Here is a 15,967-nt window from a genome sequence, read left to right on the forward strand (position 1 = left end):
CATCTCCACTGCTTCTATACATTTTCAGTGCAATGTATAATAAAGATAGCACTCTGCTTACCTTTCATTCCCAATCTGGACCACTGTCCCCATACGATAGTGTGAGGACCTAAAGATATCAAGCTACGAAAATACAAAATCTTCGGTGTGTGACTGCTGTAACATTAGCCAACTGGGAGTCCCATGTGAGAAGAGGGTTCCGTTCATATCCCTCTGCCATGGCCTGTATAAAGATGTACATGGATAGCTGATCTCGGTGTCAGAGCAATGATGACTTGTTCTGGCACACACAAGTTAAAAATGTAATTATCGTGGGCTGCCCAGTCCCCAATAATTAGCATTAGTGGTGTTCCTTCTTTGCTTTCATTATGGTGCACCTGATCAGATGAGCATTTCCGAGAATTGCACAGGCAACGGGTGCATTCATCATGACAGAATATCTTGTATTCAGGATTTACCAATGTTTTCAATAGGTATCCTATGAGCTGTGATCATTTTTAGGCTTATTTTTAACCAATGGTCATTATGGGGCTATGTGGTTCCCAAACTGTGGCACCCTGAGGTGCATTGGGAGACTTGCAACGGTGCCCTGAGTTGGTGGTCCTGAACCTAAATACATTTTTTAGGGTCAGAGTAACAGACAAATTCAGTGTATGTGGCTTCCAATCATAACATATGTGGACAAACAAAAGCAAATCCTGTCCCTCACAACAGAGCTGACCTTAAGGATGACATATAAACACCATTTACTTCATTTCATATTTTTTAAACATATCTCAAGAAGATTTTGGCCTACCGGTGCCATAAAAATATTCAGATACTATAGGGCGCCATGATTCAAAACAGTCTCGGATTTGCAATTATAGTGTGTTTCAATTGGCTGGAGAAAACCCTCTATCATGCGTTATCATGGGCAAGTTTCTGATCCCATGTGTTATCAGAGGGCAGCTTATCTCGGGTTGTGTATCTATGCCTGAGACATCTGAAGCAAATCCACAATAAGATCCTGTTATCTAATTATTTGTTACCTGTGGAGTTTCAAATATACAAAACAAGCACCTGTACACTTGTAAAACACACACTCCATTGTGGGATCCAGTGGTGTATTTATAATGGGGGCAGTGCCGGGGTTAAAGTGAGCCGGAACAGGGCGGAACTGACACTGGCACTGTGCATGTAACCCCTGGCACTGTGCATGTAATCCCCTGACACTGAGCATGTGATCCCTGGCAAGAAACCCCTGGCACTGAGCATGTAACCCCCTGGCACTGAGCATGAAACCCCCTGGCACTGAGCATGTAACCCCCTGGCACTGATCATGAAACCCCTGGCACTGCACATGTAACCAATGGCAATGAGTAAGAGGCGGTGGGGAAGTGAGTTCCACCACCTCACCAGGACCACTTTAAGCACTGGTGCAGTGTGTGTGGTGCACACGGCCCCTAAGTCCAGGGGGATCCCCACTGCACACCCTGCACTAATTGTTTTAATACACACCCCTCTGGAGACTCATGACAAATGCAGCAGTGATGTAAAAATTGCTGGAAAAATGGCAGCCATTTTTCCTGGAGTTCGGCATATGAACCCTAATGCCCCCATACACTAGACCAATGGCCCAAATTGGATGTGTTTGACATCTGATCCGATACGCGGTCCTGTGTGCATTGAATGGGATCAGGAGGGGCGGCAGTTAACAGGGTCGCATGCAATACATTGTATATGAAAGGACCGCATACGATGTATTGCATACCTTCCCAGGCGGCTCAAAGGGGGTCGGATGGCCATACACTGCTGCAATACATTGCAATAGTGTATGGCCAGCTTTAGAGTCTGTGCCCTCTAGTGCTCACACTCCACACTGCTGCGATGCTGCTGTCAGATGGAGAAGGCTGCACACCACCTCCACCTCTCTTAAAATGCCCCTGGTGGGATCTAACAGCAGTACTACTTCCCTCTGCCTTTTGACAGACTTATACGAGAGAGATTGTACAGTATGTGGCATACAATGGGAAAAGCCCAGTGCAGACACATCTTCTATGTGTTTACATCCTCCCCTGTGCTCTGTACATAATTATGTGCACCCCATAACATGTATACATTTACATGATCCTGCAGCTGCTGTGACATGGAATTACTATGATTTGTGAACCGTGTCTGGTACATCCATCATAGGCGGGAACTTCTGACCCAGAGATTTCGGCAGTGTGTTACACTTTCCGAATTGATGCAGGGATTGACAAAAATGTAATTACCAGCAGCCAGAGTTTGGGAGGGATTAGTCGTGACAGGTAATTAATTATTTACTACCTGTCACAATAATCCAGTCCTCCACAGGGAGAGGGTAATTTCTTATATCAATATCGACCTTCATTGGGAAGTGCCATGCACTGCCATAATCTCTACCTCATGTGTTGGTGTATCCACCCATGCCATCTATACCCCCTAGTCACCATTCTTTTCCTGTGTTTCATTGGTCCTAATCCCTTTGCCATGCCACTGTTAGATGACTGTCTATGTGTATATTATACTCTGGTGGTGGTATATCATTAATGATTTGTGTTTGTAATTTTATGTGATGTTTCTGTCCAGCGCACACCTTCGCAGGCATTTATGTTGTTTGGGCCTTATTGGAAAGCCAAGCCTATACTAGTGGCGTGCAGTGGGGTGAGGCAGGTGAAGCAGAGCCTTTCCTGTCATTCTAACGTATACGCTGGCGTTTTAAAGTTATAAGGTATGTCAAAAATACAAAAAATATGTATTAAAAAATTCTTATTTTTATTATTCTAATCATTTTTATAGTCAAAACTGTGGAGTAAAAAGTCTATGGCAGGTGAGACAGTGCCTCCCCTGGCTACCTTTTCTACACATCTCTTATCAAAACTCAGCAAATCTCCAGCATTGTATACTGCTGCACATGTGTATAATGCCGGCATGCACTCCTGGGCTCATATATTGTGTGCAAATCTGGCTCTGGTACTTGCCACGGACTCCTCAGCCATTTACCTCACCACACGTCCCTGGCCTATACCACCTCTAGATTTACACTAAATACACTAATATATATATAAATCAGAAGAAGATAACAGATAATTGCTCTGGAGATTAGGATAACGCTAATAGATACACATATTTTCAATGAAATCCTTGGCGTCTGGAAGGATTTTTAATTGCAAATTTTCCCTAGGGACTGAATCTAAAAAATCGAACTCTTCTCACAGTTTAAGATAGATTGTAATGGGAAAGTATTGAGCTTGCATGTACTGTAATACTTCCCCACAGCGTTACTCATCCTGTCTGTAGGTGGCACCAATTCTCCATATTCTCTTATTCCATTTTCATGTGATTGACTGTGTGTTCCAGTCATTCACATTATGCAGAAGTGCAAATTGAATTCAATTAGGTGAGTAAAATATACATATGATGAATGGTTAACAGTAGACTGCATTATTCATTAGCCTTTGCCAATAGCATCCGTTCTATTCACTGTACAATCACAACACTTCCACTCAGACTCAAACGCTAAGAAGTTTTTTTGGGGTGAAGTGTAATAGGATGAGAGATTCTGAAAGTAAGAGATCTGGTAAGAAACCTCCAGTTTTTTTAAAGCAGCAATCATTTACACTACAAAATCAAACTGGTTTTGCAGTGTAAATGATTGCCGCTTTAAAAAACTGGAGTTTTTTTTACCAAATCTCTCACTTTCTGAATCTCTCACCCTATTACATTTCACCTGTAATGTTTAGTTCCCACATGATGTGTCCTCCTATATATCTAGCCGCAAGGCGCCTTCGGCATGAGAACCCTGTCATGAGTGAGCCCGTAGCATACACAAGTATCTATGCTATGGGCAAGGTCCCATTTTCAATACAACTTATATCTTAGTAAATTTACCCCAATGGCGCTATTCAATTAGTGTTTAAGAAAATGGGGCTCAGTGATTTCGAAGCCCACGGATCGTAACACACTACTCCTGTCACCATCCGCCAGCCCTTAAGCGTGGACTACCCTTTTCCCAATTACTTAGGGTTAAGAGAATAACCAGCACTAAAGAAAAATTGCAACCCAATTTGGATGCGATGCAAAATAATTTTTTATTCCGTGGCTATTCCAAAAGAATAGTAGATAAAGCGAGAGATAAAGTCAACCTGATCTCGCGGGAGACAGCACTTGAGAGACAACAGAAGATCAGTACCTCTGATGAAGTCATCCGATGGGTACGATCGTATAATGTAGCTGATAATGACATTGCCTCGACTGCTAAAGACCTTTGGCCCACAGTCCAACATGATAAAGACCTCAAGAAATTGAAATCCTCCAGACTGATGTCCTGTTATACCAGGGGGAGGAACATCCGTGACTGGATAGTCAGAACAGATATTTCCCCCAGAGTCATGTCTGGGACCTCTAAAAAACCTGGTGGATGTTACAGATGCACAGACTGCACTACGTGCAATGCCATGATTCATTACAGGACATTCAATCACCCACACCTGGGGTTTAAGTACAAAATTAAATACCCTCTCACATGCTCCAGTAAAAATGTTGTCTATCTCATATTATGCCCCTGTGGTCTGGGGTATGTGGGAAAAACCATCAGGACATTTAAAGAGCTCATAGCCCTCCATCGATCTGCCATTAACAACAAGCATATGGACCAACCTGTGGCGAAACATTTCGCTACTGCAAGACATTCGTTGTCCAGCCTCTGGTATATCATAATCGATCAGATCCCAGATGATTTTCGCGGAGGTGACAGGGGGAAGAAATTGCTCAAATTGGAAACCAAATGGATCTACAGATTGGACACAGTCAGTTCAAAAGGCCTCAACGAACAATTGAGTTTCAATATGTTTTTGTTATACTCTGACTGCATTTGTTTTTCTTGAATCTCATCCTATTTCATTTACTGCAGTACCTACAGTGCACATTCACCTTTTATTTTCTACATTCACATACATTGATGTAACTTGTGCACTTGGTTTTCTGTTTGTTTATATCTCTGTTTAGTTTCTATCCACACAGCCGTACACTCCAGAGGGTTGCTAGGCAACCACCGACACTTGCCCCAGACACCAGGAGACTGAGGGCGGTGACGTCATCAGTGAGGGCCGGGTCAACGGGGAAGCAGGAAACGGACGCCGGCACCCGGGAGGAGGCGTGTGAGGTGGAACAGAAGAGATTTAGGTAAGTGTTCGTTTCCTTGTCATTTGGCAGAATTTGAAACGTTGTTGTACACAATGGCTCCTGGTTGCATTTATTGAATTGAAGTCTGGAGTGCCTCACCTACTCGTCTCTATACATGCCCTTTCTGTGATGGCACCAGCTGCAGCATTATAAAGATTGTTTGGAGTGCCGGACCCTCTGTGTCTCTCTGTCTCTCTATCTCTCTCTCTCTATCTATATATCTATATATATAGATATATAGATTTTTGAAATTCCGCACTCCCGGCCAGCATTGGGAAATAAGTGGGGTGCTCCTTTAAGGCGACACAGTATGTCCCAAATATAGAGCAGGGTATCCTGACTCTTGTGCTGTGAAGACGTCTACTGCTGACCTGTCTTGAGAAAGGCCACCTGGTGGCCGAAACGTAGACCTACACTTTTTTGACTGGTAATGTACCAAGAATAAATCTTTCATGATGAGAATTTGGTGAGTGCCCTTATTGGATTAACCATATCCTACCCTGCTCTCTATATATATATATACACTGCTCCTAGAGATCCTGTGATTCCTGGTTTAGACTACACACAGAGGCTGTATAGATTGTGAACAGACAGACACTTCATTGGATGTATTCTTGTCTGCTAAGAATCAGCATTTCTCTCTGTTGGAGAGACTTCTCTCTCTACCTGAAGCTGCATATACTTACTACTGCAATAGGAGGGACACCGTTTTGAACACCCTATTTTCCTGTGTGAATTGATTCACAAAAATCTGGTCTGAGAGACCAAGCTCACCTTGAATTGGCTGGATTAATCCACCACAGTGGACTGAAGAACGTTGTTATTCTGTATAAGAATTTAATGTGAGAGATTTCTTCTCATCTGAATCAGAAGCCCTAATAAACGACATAGAGAATTTAACTCCGGCCACAGTATATACAGGAGATATCTCCATTTGTGATTGGTTTATCGCCCCTGATGAAGTCCCAAGGGACGAAACGCATCAGGCCGCGGATCTGAATTATATGTGGCACTCGTTTAAAAACAGTGAAATGAAAATGCATTGCTGGATTAACCATCAATAAATCTATCTATATGTATATATATATATATATATATATATATATATATATATATATATATATATATATATATATATATATACAGTATATATCTTTGCACCTTGATAAAAAGGCCGGACGGCCTTGAAACATCGGCTACAATTGCACAGCCTCTGGTGTGGTTATTTACGTTGGAGTGCCGCTGCCGGAAGTTGTATATATTTGTATATATATATATATATATATATATATATATTTTAAACTTAGTTCTGCATTATGTAGACTGTTAATTGTTAAATTATTCGGTGAGTAATATAAAAATGATGTATCTATACTGTACATCGACAGAGATGTCTGTTTCATCATGAGATCTCTGCAGCTTTTCTACAGTATTCTCTTTACTCATTAGCAGCACCAGCGGGGTAGGGAGCTGATACTGAATACCCAGGCCTGTGCCAGTTGGAAGGGCCTGGGCCAGCTACTGAGAGGGAATAATGTTCAACTATGCAGGTCTTGCACCGCATTACTGAGCAGTTCTTAGTATTTTGCAGTTTTTCTTAAGGGGATGTGATCGTTCCTCCCTGCCTTTGGACACACCCACCTTAGTACCCGGGCACCAATGATCTCTCAACTGCCCTGTTTATACTACGTTGCAGCTCACACAACATGAACAGTCCAATGATGATGAGAATGCAGATATTACTCAATTATTTTTGCAAATACTGTTTCAACTCACAAAACTGCCCTCTCTGCTGTGTGTGGTCAGCATGCCAATTACATAGAAACTACCTTATTTCCAGTAAGTTGTTGCGATAAAATCATATTTTCAGAAAATGAGTAGGAAAAGGTAAAGCTTTACAATATAATTCTATACATGTTTATGAATATAATATGCAGGCCACTCTCTGGGGACTTGGGGCACACGAGATGAACACATGCGCATTGCTCATAGCATTATTTAGAAGGTAACAGAATGAACATCTTCCCAAAGTAGCAGATATACTGTATGACCTAATTCAGCTCTGGTTGGAGGTGTTATCACTGCTGCTTCCTGGCGCTGTTTTATAACGCAGTAGGAGGCGTCTATTACAGACAAATGCCTCCTTCTGCAGTAGGGATCAGCCACAGAGATCCCTGGCCTCTTCTCTCTCCCTAAACCGTGGCGGAACACTGCCCACAACCCTGTTCCTGAAACTTCATCAGTTAATCACTGAGGTTTCTCGCTATTTCACAGGAACCATTCATGCATGGGATATGGTCATTAGGCCGACCCTACTAAGGTCAACATGCATTGGGTCGACCACTGAAGGTCAACACCTGAAATAGGGGATGGAAGGTCGAAGCAAGCATTAGGGCGACAATGGGAAGGTCGACAGACAAAAAGTCTAAATTAGTTTTTAAACTTTTTGTGTGCTGACATGTGCCGACAGGTGGTATTTCATGCCCTACAATCCAATATAGTGTGGTGGGAGAATAAACAGTGCCCGAAGCATGGCGAGTGCAAACAGCAGGTTTGAGCGGCTTTCAGTTCAAATCCGCCCAGTGTGTATGCCCCGGCGATGAGCGGTGAGTGCAACTTCGCTCCCGCAATCATCGCCAGGAAAGCCGTTCATCTGCTGATTATACCAGCAGATGAGCGGCTTTCAGGATGGCTTTGCATAGCCGTATGCCATATGCTAAGCCGCCCTCCCCCCTCCGTCGGCGCCGGGCAGGAGGAAAGCCGCTCAGTGTGTATGCACGGAGCGGCTTCCCCTGCAGCAATGAACGCTATCATCGCTGTCATACACGCTGGGCATAGACGCCCATTGTGTATGGACCTTAACTATGAGGACTTATTGCATTGGGGTAAAATACAGGAGATTGAGATGCAGTTTAGAAATGTTTTAGTTATGCATGCTTCTTTGATACATTGTACTTTTTAAATACAGTATATACCTGTAGGCAATATGTTACCAGCAAACTAATTTATGTATTAATATTAGAAAAAGTAGCACTGAGTTGCAAGTGAACCTACCTACTGATTTCCCATAGTTACCCCCATAAATGGGAGATACCATCTACTTTTGATGGCTTGCAGATGGATGGTAAGTACTAAGCATAATAAACGTATCACACAAAAGCCCAGACAGGAGAACCTCTTCATTTATATTATATACCTCTCCAAAACAACATCTTCCTCCTAAAGAACTGCTTTTAGCCTTATTTATGCCTGCTAGTAGTTATGACAGTGAGAAGATATTGGAGCTATACTGTATGTGTGAAGACTTTTATTTAATGGTTGGAAATGTGATCATATATACACCTGTCTCCAAATTGCAATGGGAAGGTGCAAGCTGAGTCCCACCAAAGTATAGAACAAGGTCTGATGAACATGCTCCCACTAATGCCATTGGAGAATTCTCCCAACAGATGCCTTCCTCACATTCTGTACTACTTACAGTGACAGATTTACCTATGGGCTGCAGAACTGCAGCCCCCCCAGGTAAAATCCGCCACTGTGGTCTGACAAGTGAAGTCAGATGCACTGGCTTCACTGTGACTCACAGTGACTTCCTATTGGAAGTCTGAGCTGCCAGTCACCAAAGGCAGTCCCATTGGGAGGTGTTCCCTTCCTCCGGGATGCTGCAGCCCATAGATTCCGGGGTCTGTACATGCGCAGTAACGAGGCTGATATCTGCAGAGTACAGGTGCTGGGTCCATAATTTAGCTACCGATGGAGCCTTCTTCAGCTAGCCTTCTCTGGATAACCATGGTGAGCCAAGGCCTATTGGCCTACAGCTGCAATACATTACATGGAACAATACAGTAGGGGATTGGCATAGGATTAAGTCCGACAGCTCTGGCTCTTTTGATCATTTTAAAGAGCTAGATGAGGATGGCTCTATCTCTACTATGGGCTGCTGCCGAAGCATCCCATAGAAGCCAGGGGGCCAGCGCATGCACAGTACTGGGGACAATACTGCGCCTGTGCTGGTCATGCCACCGCGGTGGGGAAAAGCTGCAGTGGCAGCAGGGCATCGCGGCCAGTGGCATCGCGGCCCCCTCTGACATGGAAGTAGGAGCCACCACTGGTTACTTGACAACCCAAAACACAATCTTGTTTTTCCGCTTGGGGTCAATACTATGGACATTGAGTCAGTCCCAATCCCACCATAATAAATCCATTTCCTCCTATTGGCAAGTGCAGACTGTTGTAATACCATGTAGGTTTCTTTGTGATTTGCACAGATGGAGAACATAGAACCAAAGAAACATGCAAAAATGTTGAATTTATTATTTTAGCTTAAACATAATTTACCATACATTGCAACTTTCACTGTCCTCACCACAAAATGCCATTTTCCTCCATTTCAATTGCTATTACTATTATGCTGCAGATTTTTGTTAAGTACTGTGTTGCTGACTTAGGGGCTAAAAAGTGGCAGGTTGGTGTTTAATGGGGCCACTTTCTGGACATTTGCCAAGGCCACTTTAAATTTCCAATCAGCTCATGACACCAGGGAAGGGCATTGTAGTGAAATTAGCATAAAGTTGCAGGCACAACTGTAGGAAAAGACACAAGGACAGCTGCTACTGTCTAACACTGAATCGGGCCATATAAGGAGGGGATCCCGCCCCTTCAACAGACCCCACCCACTCAACGGACAACCACGCTACGAGGTCTGCTTCCAGAAACTTGCCTCGCTAGTTTTCCATTCCAATCCACTACTTCCTAGAATTCACTGTACAACAAAAAACTTGCATCATTTATGTCTTGTGCTTTTTTTCAACACTTATTTGTGTAAGTTTTACTACAAGGTGCAATAGTTCTAAATTAACCATTTTTTACAAGGTATTTTGAACAGCTGCACTTTACTAGTCTTCTAACTGATGTGGCTAAGTGAACTTAATGTCAGGAGAGCAACAATGCACGTTAGCTTCATGAAAGAACTGTCAATAAATGTGATTTTGTAACAATTGAGTCATTTAGATGTGTGTTGAATAGGAATTATATAGCTACAGCAAGAATGGCAGTTACAAACCAACCACTGGATGGCAGCACAACACCATCCAATCCTTGGCTCTCCTCCACTACTGCTTCAGATCAGTTTCCTATGCCCCGAAGACGGCTTTGTAATTTTCTTTCATTTCCTAAACTTGACATTTCTTCGCAAAGTTTGTTTAAATAGCCTTCAGAGGAAAAAATAATGTAAGGGAAACTTTGTGATTTGTTTTGCTTTAATTTCTTCAGCCTATTTCATTATTGTTGATAGCAATCTCTCTCCATTGTACCAACTAATGAAAACACTTTTTATCTTTTCGTTTAATCATTATGCCATAAAAAGTTATTTGTTAGTGCGGTATATGAAACATGGTGTACCTGTAAGTAGTTCTGTGAAGGTGGAGTTTGCTATCTTTGTAAACTAATAATAATAATAATTATAATTATAATAAAAAAGTAGAATTAATATAGTAGTGCAAAACAAAAATATTCCATTCTAAATAAAAAAAATTATTACCAGCTCATATTATTTAAACGTTTCACTTTTTCGAGGCATGAAGGATTAATTTTTTTTTGAAATGTGAATTGTAGCAAAATAAATTCACTACATTTATACAGGTATTACATTTATCAATTTTTATTTATTTTTTTCGGGTAGAATTTGTTTAAATCAAACACCAGTTTTTTTTCCATAGCATTCTTCCACAGCACATAGTATTCAGGAACAATTGGCGGGATGCATCAATCATCACATACTGCCATTGACCACATGCGTATTGGTGTTTACTAACGCTTTATGCATATCTAAAATACCAAAGGACAGCTTTTGCGGTAAGAGCTGCCCGTTTAGATGATAGGGCCCGACGTAGTAGAGTATGTGTGCATACAGTACTTCAGATGATGTGCACTCATGATGTGCAGGTCATTCACATCTAAATATGGCAGTAACCACTGCATCCAAGCACTGGAATCTATTGCGTTCTTGGGCGTTGTGCATATGAGGTAATCGGATAATCCTCCAAAAACTGCATTTTTCAGATGTTTCGGCGCATATTTCATCTTGATGCATCCCAGTTCAGTGTCCCGTGGGCGGGAGGAACGGTTGGAGGAGCCTGTGATCACAGTCGCTCTGCAAAGCAGCCAGTGATCACTGAATAGATGCTACTGTATGGCATCTATCAGTACAGGGAGGGGAACTGGTAGCTGCTAAGCTGCTCGGGGAGTCCGGGAAACACCCCACAATGAAAATGCTGAGGTCAGAACACAAGGCACATCCCTTAATATTAGGCACCGCCCACTCCATCTGAGGCCCAGCCCTCTTTAGGTACAGCTTCTCCACCTCTCAAAGTTGGAAGGTAAGGAAATCCCATTTTAGGTGAATTTCTTTTTACGAATACACCCCATTACCATTCCATAAATTAAATTTTGCACCAGCTCTGATCTGGCATAGATTGGTTATTTTAATAATGCAAAATGCAAACATTGCAGAAGCCCATTTTGTAATCACACTTTTCCTGTAGCAAAGAAAAGAATGTTATGCATAAAGAAACGCAGTAAATGCATCCTTTACGTTTGAGCTGCTTTCAGCACGAAAGCCACCCATTGTGTACGGCGCATTTATGAGTGGTGAGTGCTGATGGGTGCTCCCGCATCATCACTGACCTGGCTGCTCCTCTGCTGGTCTTACCAGCAGATGAGCAACGAAGTGGATGGCTTCCATAATGTCCAGCTTTGGAAAGTCGTCCACTCCTACTGGGTTTTTTAGCCCAGCGATTTTCCCCATCATCGTTATCCATACACACTGGGAATAATCGCCCAGTGTGTATGGACCTTAACCCTTTGAGTGCCAACCTCTCTATGAGAGATGAGCAAACATATCCACTAAAAATGCTAGAGTCGCTCACCTTTGTTTTTATAAACCAAAATAAAAAACGTTGTGTTAAAAGAGCTTATTTCCTATATAAGGAAAACATTACAGGTCACCCCAATTTTGACAAATTCACTTTGCACTCAAAGGGTTAAGACAGTCAATAAAAAGACAAAGCCCTTATTAATTATAACACACAAATATAATTGTATGTAATGATCCAATAGTACTAATAGTTTCAAATAGGGGGAAAAGGCAAATGTAAAGAAACTATTTTTTAAGTTGCTGCCATACAGTAAAGCAGATACACTCATTTATTCCAAAATGCATTAGATTAACTCTTATGAGTTTTGGGTTAGCAGATGTGTGTGTATATATCACTTTTCACAGTAAAGTAATTCAAACCATTTATCTTAATGTTATGTTTTATGGTTTTTCAGGTTTTTAATTTTTTTATTTTATAAAAAATTCTTAACGGGCTACAAGAGACTGTAATATGCAGTTCTTTGAATTTCCTGGAATTCATCTGGGGGTCGAGCTGTTAGCCATGCCGCTCCGACTCTATGGAACTCACTTCCCTGCACAGTTTGAGTGACCCCCATTCTAGAATCCTTCAAAAACATACTCAAGACTTTTCTGTTTACGCAAGCATTTCTGTAATTCCTTTAAGTATTGTTTATGAAAAGCTTTTCTTACTTTATTGTTTCTGTACTGTATTATATTCATTCTATCTGTTAAGCACCTTGAGTCCTATTGGCGAAAGAACGCTATATAAATAAAATTATTATTATTATGATTTTCATTAATACTAGTACTATAAAGTGGAGTTACAAATAGAACCATATAACAATTCTGTGTTGTAGCCAGGGACAGACGCTCTTACAACTATTGTACTACACCTGCCCAAAATGCTAATACTCTCTTGCACTTATTGGTTAGCTAATGGTAATAATAATAATAATAGTAATAATATTACTAACAATAATTATTATTAATAGAAAAATAAAAATATAAACAGAGAATGTTGCTCATATCAGCTTCTTTCAGGAACAGTTTACAGTGAAGTTGTCAGCAGTGATCATAACTTGGTAATCTTTAATTTAGGTAAAGGTATTATGCAAATCATTCTTCTGCCTTTGGGCTCCATGCTGACACCTATACTCTGCCACCAAAGCCCTCTCTTCAGTGCTCGCGGTGATGCAGGAACAGCACAGTAATGGACATGAAGAAAAAAATCCATAGGGGCTGAAAAAACAGTGGGCATGCCCATATAAACGCTGGGCAGGCCCCAGCAAATGCAGGTGTTCCCCTGCATGCTCAGGGCGGGCAGATGACTTGGGTGTGGTACAGGGGTCCGACAGTCGGGATCCCGACAGTCATTAGCCCGACGTCGGGATCCCGACTGGCTGGACTCAGACAGCATGGTGCGCGCAACTAAGCCCCTTGCGGGCTCGCCAAGCTGCGGGCACGGTGGATCGCTACGCTCGCCACCTATTCTATTCTCCCTCTATGGGGGTCGTGGACCCCCATGAGGGAAAATAGCCAATGGCCGTCGGGAAGCCGGCTGCCGGTGTTTTGACAGTCGGGATCCCGACGTTGGGTAAATGCCTGTCAGGATCCCGACTGTCGGGACCCCGTCCAGCACCCGATGACTTCACATAAGGTCAACACCTGCCCACAATTCGGAGAAGTCCTGGATTACTTTTCTGTTTGCACATGCTCTGAATTTGGCCCCTCTGTTGATGGCGTCTGAACTGCATATGCGCATGTACTCCGGCTGCAATCGCCTTCAGCAAATTTTTCCTTTGCTAGGTCACTCGCAGCCTGATTGACAAGCATGGGGCGTTTCATGGGCGTGCCCACAAAAACAGTGGGCATGCCCATATAAACGCTGGGCAGGCCCCAGCAAATGTAGGTGTTCCCCTGCATGCTCAGGCCAGGCAGATGACTTCACATAAGGTCAGCGCACAATTTGGAGAAGTCCTGGATTACTTTTCTGCTGCAAACAGAGGATTTGTGTCACTACAAGCAGTCGCCGCGTGACTCAAGGGTCACGGAGCGGCTGTGTGCGCTGGACAGAGAAAGAGAAATAAGTGTCCATTGAAAGCTTTCTCCTCTGTGTGGGTGCTAGCGAACAGATGTGTACCAGTACACATCCATTGTCAGCCCTGCACATGGGCTTGGGGGGGGGGGGGGCGTGCATTTAGTGGGCAGCGTTAACCTGCTCACTGGGCTTTGAACACATGCAGCTCAGCGAGGTCTGAATTTAGGCCCAAAGACACAGCAGGCAAAAAGGAATACTTCCTCTCCCTCTCCTCTTCCTACTTGGTTTCTTCTGCCCATCACCATGCTCCTCCCTGCAATAATTGCCCAGTGATGCGGCAGATGGGAAGAGGCACACCAGGAACTAGAAGGCAGCCTAAGCAATAATCTGAGTCTGAAATGGACTTCTCACCTTCCCTCATGGGATGACCAACTTTGCCAATTTTATACATCTCCGACATTAACGTCACCAAAAATATATTTTTATATAATTTATGTATACCAAAGTTGTTGGTATACTAAGGTCATTACTGAGATATATAGTACTGTAGGAAAAGAACAAAATGTAAAAAATCTAAATCAATGAAGGAAATGATAGATCATTGAGCCTAATAACAGTGGTGGGTAAAATACTTTAAAAAATCCTGGAGATAGCGCCTAGAAATATGTGATTGAAAATGTGTGTTTTTTAAGGGATCAGTCATGCCAGACTAATCTGATCAGTGTCAATAAGGAGGTGCGCTTCACGCTGTATCTTCACACTGCAGTTGGTGTAAATCATTTAGCATTCGGTACTGCACAAGGTAACCAATGTATAAATAGCCCTGTGACTGGCAGACATGTATGTACTTGAGTAGATTACTGACTGATGGGCATAAATGAGGAGGATGGTATACTCAGAACATATCAGATTGGGATATAATTATTAGAGGGGGGCCTGGGGTATCAGTACTGGCACCTGTGTTGTTCATTGTGATTTTGTAATAGGTCTAGAACTAAATGTGTCCATGTTTGCAGATGACACTGAGATCTGTAACATTGTTAATGTGGAAATGCTTGCACCATATAATGAGATGAGCAGGGAAATGACAGACAACGTGATATATAAAGAAATATAAGACAATATATTTATTTGTTATAATAACACAATATTTAAACCTTGATCACTGTGCAAAATATATACTAAAAATACCACACTGGACACTAGATATATGCCGTCACACTGGACACTGGATATATGCCGTCACACTGGACACTGGATATAGGCCATCACACTGGACACTGGACACAGCCCGTTACACTGGACACTGGATATAGTCCGTCACACTGGACACTGGATATAGTCCATCACACTGGACACTGGAATTAATATATGCATGGGAAAAGGGGATTTGGGAGAGGGAGTATGACCGCACTGGTATGTATGAGAGATTAGATGATACCAAAACACTGTGAGAAACTGACTATTACCTTAATAATAGGGTTTGTTAATCCCTGATCACCTTTGTGGTCCTATGCCAATCAGTGCCTGTTTATGGGACAGTCAGTGGTGCACCCCGGAGTTAGAACAGCAATTTGTAGACTTGCTGTTTTATGAAAATGGTCCAATGATTTAAATCCTTATATACCTATACCAATACCATGGTGATTACATAGGACAAATGAGGATCACACATTCCAAACCACTAAAACCTGGTTTTCTCCTCTCCCCCAAGTGGCAAAGTATTGCCCCCTATTTAGTTATATTTTTGCGGCGCATCAATACAAAGGTGATATTTAACAAGGAACACACATTTTAGAGTATATCCATTAAAGATTTATTATTTTAATTTGTATCAAAAACACCCATAA

At 42.3% G+C, this 15,967-nt stretch overlaps 1 long non-coding RNA gene across 1 annotated transcript in view; it reads left to right on the forward strand.

The window, feature by feature from the left end:
- Nucleotides 1–5,096: 5,096 nt before the first annotated feature.
- LOC146007176 (uncharacterized) overlaps nucleotides 5,097–15,967 on the forward strand; it is a 39,236-nt gene continuing 28,365 nt past the window's right edge. Inside the window, exon 1 of the long non-coding RNA XR_014444265.1 lies at nucleotides 5,097–5,184. This is a non-coding gene — a long non-coding RNA (uncharacterized LOC146007176). The remainder of the gene's footprint in view (nucleotides 5,185–15,967) is intronic.

The sequence above is a fragment of the Crinia signifera genome, chromosome 6 (assembly GCF_055691185.1).
Source record: "Crinia signifera chromosome 6, ASM5569118v1, whole genome shotgun sequence".
NCBI classification, from domain to species: domain Eukaryota; kingdom Metazoa; phylum Chordata; class Amphibia; order Anura; family Myobatrachidae; genus Crinia; species Crinia signifera.